Raw genomic sequence first — 10,227 nt, 5'->3', positions numbered from 1 at the left:
TGACAGCAATGGTTTCAGACTCATCTTTTAGCTCTGTGCGCTGCTTTTTGTTTTTTTTTTATCATTATTTTACCGTCAATAAAGCTGCTCACATTTCTGTCAGATTTCAGATGCATCCTCCCCCTCAATGTGGCAGCCTTTCTTTATTTAAAACACACAAAAAGCAACCCACTCCCACAAAAAGTGCTGCAGCGAGGAAAGGTCACTCTTAGGTTTGTAAATACCTCTTTGTTCCTCCAGGCCATGATCGGTTCTTCTGCTATCTAAAGAGAAGTTGGTGAAGGCTGTTTAAGGTCTTCCTTTTGTTTCAGAGAATGTTCTTTTTATGCCATTTCACATTCTGTGTTATAGAATGTTTTCTTGAGATTGTGCACTTGAAAAAAATGGCTACTGAAAAGACTTTTTTTTTTTTTTGGCAGCTCCATCACGTTGGCAGCACAGTGGCATCGGCATCCGTCTCTGGGTTCACGGCGGTGAGGAGGGGCTGGAGGAGGGGATGGATTTACTCTTTTCTGCAGGATCAGCCGAACGAAATGTCAGTGAAACGTTCAATCTCTAATGGATCCCAACGTCTCGCTGCGACGATGGCGAGGCTAAGTGCCCCTTTGTTTGCTTCTGAGGAAACGGATCAAGGATAAGGTGTTTGGTTAGTTGGAGGAGTGCGTGGGAGAGCAAAACGCAGCCGAGGACGAGGACTGTTCTGGGAGGGGTTGGGGGGTGCATCCGAGAGTCCAGAAACTTGGCCCGTTTTCAAATTAAAGTGTATTTATGCATTTATTAGTCCGCACTGGCAGCCTGTGTTGAGCAATTGCTCTCCTCCCCCTGGTTAAGTCAGGCTTTGAAGTCGCACATAGACTTTCGATCGATGAATGCAAAAGTAGAGGATGAATGAAAATGTAATTTTTTTTTTCACAGACTAAAGGGATATTTCAATGACTTTTAAAAGAGCAAAGGCAATAAGAAACTGGCTATTTTACATACAGATGAGCGTAGGGTCGTCTTCTGAGCTTCAGCAAGACATCAACCAGAACGCCTTCTTCTATATTTTATTAAAAATGTAGAAACTATTTTTATATATATAAATTTAAATGGTGTTAGTACTCTACCATTATATTATATAAACTAGACAGCCATAGCCCACTGCTAAGCATGCATTTGATTTTGTGTTTTTATAAAATACAACGCCTCCTCACTCAAAAAGCTGATTTCTAATAAACCTAAATACTTGAAGAAAATGTTTTGGCATATAAATTAATGTAGGAATGTTATATATAGCACTAGATGGCTGTTTAACCCCATTTCTAATCTTTATTTGAAGCTAGGTCAGAGGGGTTTTTGTTATTTAGCTGCTAATGTGCGTATAAATAAAATATAGTTTTTTGCTGACTATAATCTATGGTATTATTTTTAATTTGATAGAGATTAAGTCGTTTTACATCTAAAATTGGCAAACTTGCTTACGCCCAAAGTGACTCACTAATTAGCATGTTTACCATTACGTTAGCCTTAGCTTCCATTGTGTGTCTTTTTCAATAAATCCCATTATCAAAAAGATGTATTTTTAAAAATTTAATAGTGGGGCAGGAGTGATGACTTGGATGTAATATTTTGCTAAATTCTTTGTAAAACTGACACAATGTTTGCTTAGCATTGCTAAAAAAAACCCCACTCTTAATGTTTGCTAACTATTTTAGTTTAGACCCCGTTAGTTAGCATTGTTAGCATTTAGGTATCTTTGTCATTTGAGTAGCATCAGTATTGCCCAAAACTGATTCATGCCTTATCTACAAAACCCTGAACAGCTCTCCAACTGTAGGTTTGGCTGGTTAGCAATGCTAGCACAGTCTCTAGCATACTAGCTAACTACAGAGAAGGGGGTCTGTTTTGCTTAGAAACATGCTTGTTAAAGCCCTGTTTGGCTGTTTCTAATTAAAATTGTCCCAGATTTTAGGTATTTAATCATGTGAATGAATACTGGGGATTTGTTTTATTTAGCTTTCAATGCTCTCCACATTATATATTGGAGACTAATTAAAATGTGCTACATTTAGTTAGAAGAACCGGTGTGTTTTGTGAGCATTAAATGATGCTTTTATGTAAGGTAACTTGTGTTTGGGATTTAACATAAGCAACTCTTAACTTTCTGTAAGTTTAGCAGTTCTGCAGTCTCTAAAATAGTCACTGGGAGATTTAGACAACCTAAAACCTTTGTTGTTTTTTCATTTTTAGATTTTATTTGGGTCTCGTTACCGCTTCCCTGTCATGTCGTCCAGGTCATGTGGTCTACTGTTTCAGCCTTTTGGAAAGCGTCTCGTTTGAAGCCGATTGTTAAGATGTTGTGACAGTTGTGTGAACCCTGTGAAATTAACAATGTCTTAGCGGCACAGCTCACTGATTGCATTGAGACTAAGATGTAGGAAGTCAGCTGTGGAGAAGCCCTTCATATTTTTTTTTTTCTTGTGGGGTTGGGGCTTGTTGGAGAGGCTGTTTGCTGGGAATTGTTTGAAACCCTGTTGTCTCATAGATCAGATCAAAGAGCACTCAGTGAGGCAATAAACTGGTGAAAAGAGGACATTGCTTGGATTTGCAGGATTGCTTTTGATCTTTTTTTTTAATCACAAAATTCTCTCAGCTTTTCATGATACCGGTTCTATTTCAGATCCATCTTAGGTTTTTTTATGCTGCCAGTAAAGCACACACATCGAAATCTGAAAATTCATAATGTGAAATGTTATCCTTTTTGTTTCCATACACACAGCTTCTGTTTAGCCAGCCTCTGCTGCAGCTAGCAGTTGAGACTCCTCCACTTCTTCCCGTTTCATCCCATCCAGGTGCACAGCGGGAACGCTGCCATGTACGTCCCTCGGTGCACGACAGTGCAGCACAGCTGTGGAAGCCACCTAAAATTTGATTCCTCTCGCCGTAGCCTGGCAACGGCGGGTATTAGCGCTCGCAAGCTGGATGGGTGCAGTTCTGTTGCCAGAGGCAGGATGGGCGCCTGGTTGCAGCTCATTGGCAGATGACATTGAGTGAAAGCTGGCATTCTGAGATTAGAGGATCAGATGCTCACAGTGCTCCACGCAGGAAGTGGTATAAAATGTAAAAAAAATCAATGCCAGGAGGGCTTGACAGGTCCTTGTGTCATGCATTACACAGCACATAAACCCACATCGCATTCATTATTATTATTTTTTTTATTTGTTTAATTTATCGACTGCTGTAATTTCATTTTTGGACAATTCGCATATCTGGGATGATAAGTAAATATTTGCTCAGCTGAACAAGCCAAAACGTCTCACTCTGCAGCTTGTAAAAGCACTTTGAGATTTGAAGAAAAGCACTGGCATCTCTTTGAAGGCCACAGATTTCACTTTTTTTTGTTAGTCTCTAATAAAATACTGTTCGAAATGCGCCAAAGATTTGGAATATAGTTCGACTGGTTTAAGTAGGCAAACACCACTAATACAGCAATTAAACAATACAAAAATGGTCAAACAAACAGATGCAACCACAGGTTTTTTTCCCCAGCTGATCTCTGCTGCTTTTAACTACTTGTAACATTTTTAGCAAAATATGCTATAAGCTTATATTTAACTTGAATTATCAAACTCCTTGTAACACTGCTTTTCTTTCTTTTTCTTTTTTTTTTACTGAATTTCCAGTCGTTGTGAGATGCGCCTCCGGTAAAAACCAGGAATATGTGATGGTTCTACCAGCTGTGATCTTCAGATTCAGTTTAAATTTGTTGACATCATCTGATCTATTCCCAGGAATCCTTCCTTGTTGGGTTCATCTATTCTCTATCTATTCATCCTGCCTACCTACAACACTGTCAAACGGCTGTTTGACAGTTAATCGTGTCAAAGACTAATTAATGTCAAATATTTATAGTTTTTAAATACAGAAAAACTGCAACGCCTCTCCTGCACTTTTTAATGCTCACTGCTGCTCAGTTACATGAAGGAAACTACTATATTTTCCCTTCACTTAAAAGAAAGACAAACATGGTTGTTTGGAAATATGCATGCAAAAAACACAGATGTGATGTGGAAAAACTAGAGGAACTCCTAATAAGTTTACAGTGTTTCAATACTGGGAAAGTACCAAAATTACATTTATTACGTAAAAGAGAAAACTCTGCCATAAGCATGTGACTGGTTAGCTTTTAGCTTTCTGTATAAGTCTATGCATCATTGTCAAAGATACCACTAATTTAGCAGCACAGGGAATAATTGCAATGTTTCTATTTCAAATAAAGGCAAATAGATTATTTCATTACGGTTATTTAGTCATACTTTCAGATCATAATAATCTGATACTAGAACATAAAAAAAAATTATAATAGTCACATACTCCTGCTTTAATACTGTAATTTGTTGAAGCTGTGGTAATTTTACTCAAGATTACCAGACCTTAACTGGCACCAAGAGTCTTATAATTAAAAAAGTAAAACAAAATCTTATAAACAAGTAAAATATAAATTGGTATGCTAACAAACCCCGATGCAGAGTAATTACCTGAAAATGCTTCTGATCAGAATCTAACCACAAATTTTGTCTCATCGTCTACGTTTTCAGTTTCACACTGAATACACTTCCTGTTTAGCTTTAACCCACCCTCCTCCTCCTCCTCCATTTCAAGATGATAAAAAAACAAAAAAAAAACACCATGTGGATTTAAAACACCATCTCTCCACTCGCTTGAGGCCACCGAATGGGGGAAGGCAGCTCTTCCCCCTAAAACGCATTGGCACACCACGCTAGCTTCTGCTTGCTGGAATACCAGATGCCTCACGCCACATGCTTCGACCACTTTGATTTCGTCTCCGTGCAGTTGTTGATCAGATCCGTCTCTGCTTGACACAACCTGCCTCCCGTCCTCCTCGCAACTTTCATCTTTTCCACGCCGGGCAGGCAGGCGGCTGCGGCTGTCTTGAGATGTCACACGGTGACGTGCAGTGTCCATCTGGTGCACGTTGTAATGGGGCTGCACGAATGAATGGCCGACCACTCCACTGCTCCCTTTATGAGTCTCAGCAGTGGTGCTGTCCAACTTTGATTCCCCAGTTATTAGGGAATTGAATTTCCCACTGCGGCGACGCCCAGAGGAGAGGAAGAGAAAGAGACGCACAAAAGGAGTGTGAAATCTGTGGCAGTGCTACAGAACATGCTGCACGGCCCACCACTGCTCTCTTCCTGGAGCCTCTTCTTCCTTTGTGAGTGTGTCTGTCAACACTTTTTCACTGCAACCAGTGCTCTGAAAGGAGGTCAGCCTGTTGAGAATTGTTCCAAAAAAAAAAAAAAAAAACAACCCAATGAGTACTGTAACAATGTTAAGCTGTCATATCAAACCATCAGCCACTGTAAATGACTTTAATGTGCATAACTCAACCGGTCCCACTGGAAATAAAGTCTGATCATTTCTGGAGCGCTCTATTATCTAATCTAACAATGCCAAAACAAACAGAAAAATAGGAAGGAAGAGGAAACGCATGCATAGATATGTACAGTTAACTAATGTGATGTTAGTTTGAAAGACTAAGAAATGCAGTTAATGTCATGATGAGAAGAAAATATAAAAATTTAAAGAAGCACAATTTAAAAAATCCAGACGAGTGTTAAAAACTAGACCGACAAATGGGGAAAAAAATAAAATGAAATTCAAAGCTCAATGTTTAATTTTAATAAAAATATTAAGGCAAAAGTATAATGAATAAAATCTAATTAAAAGTGTAATAAAATAGGAATAAATCACCTTGATTACTGAAAGGCAGTTAGACATCAAACTCTTAAGTTTGCCTTTGAAAACATCAGTTCTCGAGTCAACATGAAGGCAATAATATAATAAATTGATGCCTCACTGTGGGGGGTTGTTCAAGCTTCAGGTATCATCAAAATACTTCTTTTTTTCAGATGAGCAAAAGAAAGTTGAAGGATGCTGTTTTTCTTCCTGATGTTCGGATCAAACAGAAAACAAAATTTCACACAAAATGGAGCTGCGATGGGAGCCTGTCAGCCATGTTTTATGCCATGTATGGTTTATAAGATGCCATGAGGTGAAGGGAGTCTAAAGCTAACCAATCAGAGTTTCCAAAGAAATTTTACCTTCTTAAATAATATTTTCAAAACAAACTTTTTATTTTAGCCGTTATTAACATGAGCAAAATAGTTGGATTTTTGCAGAAAACGGATGTCTGAATCATTATAGATACAAAACATAAAAAAGGCCCACAGTTTCTAAATTTTGGGGGTTGATTGTTTTCTTCTGAGAAGTAAGATTTGCCTTGGGAGGGAATTGGAGCCACCAATATTGACCTAGTTACTCCAAAATTAAGATGAATGAAAAACTTTAATAAATGTACCTAATGTTTTCTTTATCTGTAAAATGCGTTGAAAACGTTTCCACCTGCACCAACCACCTCAGGTTGCAGGACAGATTTGCTCCATTTAGGCCACCCAAAATCTGATAGAGCCTCAAATGGGACCGGAGCCGCACCTTGGGCACCCAAGGTTTACACTATCAGGAAGAATGATTATTTGGAGACTAGATTAATGCTTTACTTTGGCTAAAGTATTGATTTATGTAGCTTACAGGATAAAATTAAGCAGCCAATTGGAAGTGGGCAGCAGAGCAAAAAAGTCTTTACAAAGTTCGTGCTACATTGTGATGCTACATCTTGACTTTTTAATGAAAATGAGAAGTGAATGCTGTTTAATGAGCGGCGGTTAAGCCAAAATCAACTTTAAGGCCTTGGTGGATAACTCTCTGGGGATTTTCCTTCATCTCTAAAAGTATTGACCGTTTCCCTCCGAATTTAAAGGGCTCCTCCTGGATCCCATCACGAGAGGATTATAGAGGAAAAGGGCAACTGGGATTGCTTGGAGAGCCGACCCCTTCCACTCGAGCCAGCACTCAAGCAGGGATGAAGTGGAGGTGCAGAGACGACCCAGAGGGAGAGAGCACAGAGGGAAGGGAAAGGCAGGGAGGTGGCATACTTTGGATTCCCAATATGTGTCCGGGGAATCCGATGTGAGGCCAGATGGCACGGGCTTGCCGGTCTTTGGGAATCGCAGCATACGGCTGTGGGATGCGAGGCAGAAGGTAGCGAGGAAACGGTGCCGGGGTCAGCTCTTGATGTTGGACGCTCCCCGGAGCTGTTCCTTTCCCATCCCTTTGAACAAGAGAGCATCTCCACACAACTGTGCCGCTTCTCTCTGCTTAATGCGACGGTTTGACTTCAAACACAGCGCTATTCCCCCCTGCCCAGAGCCTCCTGAGTTCCAAACATATGTTATCAGACCTGATGAAAACACCGTGCCAATAACATGCCACTGAGCTCCACGCTCGGGCATATGTGTGCCGTTTTCATCTCGCACAATTCCACGTGATGAAGCCAAAGCAAACCGACGCAACGCTCGCCGTCCCGACCCGCTTTTCCGTTCAGACGACCGGGATATGATGGAAGTCAATTACGCCTGTCGACTCTCAGACAGATGTCCGGCGTATAACCTGGTTAGCGCTAATAGGCAGGTTTTTAAACAAGAGCAATTATTCTTCCTCGCAGACCTGCAAAAGAGACGGATGTTAATATCTGATGCTGAGTGTGTGTGACAGGTGTTGCCTCCAATTTCTCCAAGTCTCTCGTGGCAGCCCACTCTGTGAAAACATCCGAAAACAGGCTTTCATCCAACATTGCAGAGATAGCACACATTTTTAGCGCATACTCTTTGACTTCGGGAAAGAAGGAAAAAAAAAAAACATGTGCATGTGTGCAATGATCATCTCTTACTATTTTTGTCTAAATAAATAACAGTTTTTGGAAGCCAAGTGTGGTGTTATGCTTGTTGTTGCATCTCCATATCCGTGTATAGACTAAGATCCTCGTGCTATTCTCATTAATGGTCCATCTGGCATGTTGGCAGAAACACACTGGTATGAAGCTAGCTATGATTAACATTTAATCTATATGATTTTCTAATAAAAGCAAAGGTACTGCACTTGGTAATGATTTATTTCTTTTACTTTTAAAAAAATAATAATTATGACACAAGTTGTTGATTGCAACTGTCCGTAACATGAATTTCCTTTGGTGATTGTTTGCGTGAGTCACCTTTGTGCAGATAAGGTAAATTAAAGCCTAATTAAAATATGTGTAACTAAACTCTAGAGGTTTGCAAGCTCTATAATAATAAACAAAAAAAAATTCTGGTAAAAAAAAGGATTTATTAAGGTTGTTTTGCTACTAATTGCAAGTGTGGTTCTGTTGGATAGTTTAAATAATTAAAATGACAGAAAAATATCTAAATCAAGTAAGAATGCTTAATTACAATAAATAGGAGGAGGAAGAATAAAAAAATTGGGGGAAAGAATAGTATAATGGAAAGAAAAATATAGACTGTAACTAAAAATCGTGTTGCCACAATCATTCTAGAGAATATTATGAACAAATAAATTAAAAATATTGCAGTTCCACCATCTTGTTTCATCACATCAAGCAGGGGAATTTCATTTTCTATTTAAATAATTGTAAAAACAAACAAAAAAAAAAAAGAAATTATTCATCAAACCTACTGAGAGAATAATTAAAAATAAATTTTCTATTTTAATCACATTACATTGTATTCACTCTATATTTTCACTTAAACTAAAATTTGTCCAGTTTAAGTTGAATGCCTTACAGAGCAAACTCCACAAATCTTCCTGCACATTTCTGTTGTCTTTTTACTCGCTTCTGTGATTCCTGCTTGAAAACGTTTTTACAAAACAAACGGCAAAAAAACAAAATGCCTCTACTTGCTTCAGATTATAGATGCCTTAAGACACCAGCTCCATGTTTACTAGGTTTAAAAGAACCTAGTAACCTTCCATAGACTCTCTCAGACATCTGCTGTGCATGGCAACAAGAACAGAGAAATTGGCTTGGGTTCAAGGCTCAGTGAGCGCCTTTTGTCGGCGTACAGGCCTTTGTGGTGGGATAGGAGGATGGTGTTTACGGTTGCCACTACCTCCGTGGCCCCGACACACAGGGGATAATGAGATACAGTTGTTATCAGTGACAGCCGAGGGCCACGAGAAGTCGTATCGGCCGGGTGCCTTCACTCCGAGCCTGCCAACTTAGGAGATGAGATTGGGATGATGCTAATGTCCAACTGAAAGCTCTTTTTAATTGCTTTCTAGTACAAACCAACTCTGGAAGATTGTGTTAGCCTATAGAAGATTACTGAGAAAAAAAAAACAACAACCCTGCAGTAATATAGTTTCTGCTAATGTTTAGATAACCAAAGTAAATGTATTTGCTCTAAATATGAAGTGGCTACATAACTCCTTTTGCAAACTGTGTTCCTATAGATGAGGAGTGTCAAACTCATTTTCGTTTTGGGCCAAATCAGGATCATGAATGCTCTTAAAGGGCCTGTTGTGGCACAATGTATTGATAAAACCTGTTCACAAACTGTTAATATATTAATCAATTGCTAAAATTAAATATTATTGAACGTCTTTTCGGTCCCTTCAGGACCATGTGATTCCTTTTGTGATTTTTTGCAATAAAAATCTAAGTGTTTGTGGTACTAATTTGGAAATATTTGTGATATTTGCACTTGTGGAGGTAAATGCAACTTTTTATTACTCGCTGTATAGGTCTTGGACTATAATCTGACATCAATTTAGGCTGTGGTAGCTATTTAGTACAAGTAAGAAAGTTTTTGACAATTTCTGAGAAAAATCTGCAATTAACTCCCAATTACATTAGCGCAAAAAAGTGCGAGGATTTGTTGATTTTTTGCATGGATTTCCACAATAATTCTCAAGGAACTGAAGGGACTGATTGATATAATTTGACAGTAAACAGATAGAAACTACATTGACTAAATTGATAACATAATATTTAAGCACACTTACTGTTTAGTCTAAAATCTAGAGGGCCACATAAAAAAGCCATGGCGGGCTTTGCACGTGACATCACTCTCTTCGAAACTCCGCCCGGTCCGCCATGATGGACGTCAAAAATAACTGTAACGCCTGTCAAAAAAAGCACATGTGGTGGCCTAATATCGCTTTTATTAAGGTGATTTCACTTTTAAAAATGGTCACAGGGTGCTGCGCGGTCGGCTCAAAACAAAACTTGTCATTGTATTGCATAACTTTTAACGAGGAAAGATGGAAAGCAGCCGTCATTCATAATGACTGGCAGCCCTCGGTGTGACCGCGCTTTTTACAAGGTGAGAA

General features: G+C 39.1%; 2 long non-coding RNA genes across 2 annotated transcripts; one reads left to right on the top strand and one right to left on the bottom strand.

Moving 5' to 3' along the window:
* The first annotated feature begins 1,440 nt into the window (after positions 1–1,440).
* Positions 1,441–2,570, top strand: LOC107837066 (uncharacterized). The gene is made up of 2 exons (XR_001663045.1): positions 1,441–1,622; positions 1,757–2,570. It is a non-coding gene; the product is annotated as an uncharacterized LOC107837066 (long non-coding RNA).
* Positions 2,571–6,552: 3,982 nt separating this feature from the next.
* LOC107837063 (uncharacterized) lies at positions 6,553–10,208 on the bottom strand. Its single transcript, XR_001663041.1, has 2 exons — positions 9,901–10,208; positions 6,553–7,566 (listed from the first exon to the last, which is right to left on the bottom strand). It is a non-coding gene; the product is annotated as an uncharacterized LOC107837063 (long non-coding RNA).
* Positions 10,209–10,227: the final 19 nt, after the last annotated feature.

The sequence above is a fragment of the Poecilia formosa genome, unplaced genomic scaffold (genome assembly GCF_000485575.1).
Source record: "Poecilia formosa unplaced genomic scaffold, Poecilia_formosa-5.1.2 Scaffold111, whole genome shotgun sequence".
Classification (NCBI taxonomy): domain Eukaryota; kingdom Metazoa; phylum Chordata; class Actinopteri; order Cyprinodontiformes; family Poeciliidae; genus Poecilia; species Poecilia formosa.
The sequence above is the reverse complement of the archived record's forward strand: the minus strand, read 5'-3'. Positions and strand labels throughout refer to the sequence as shown.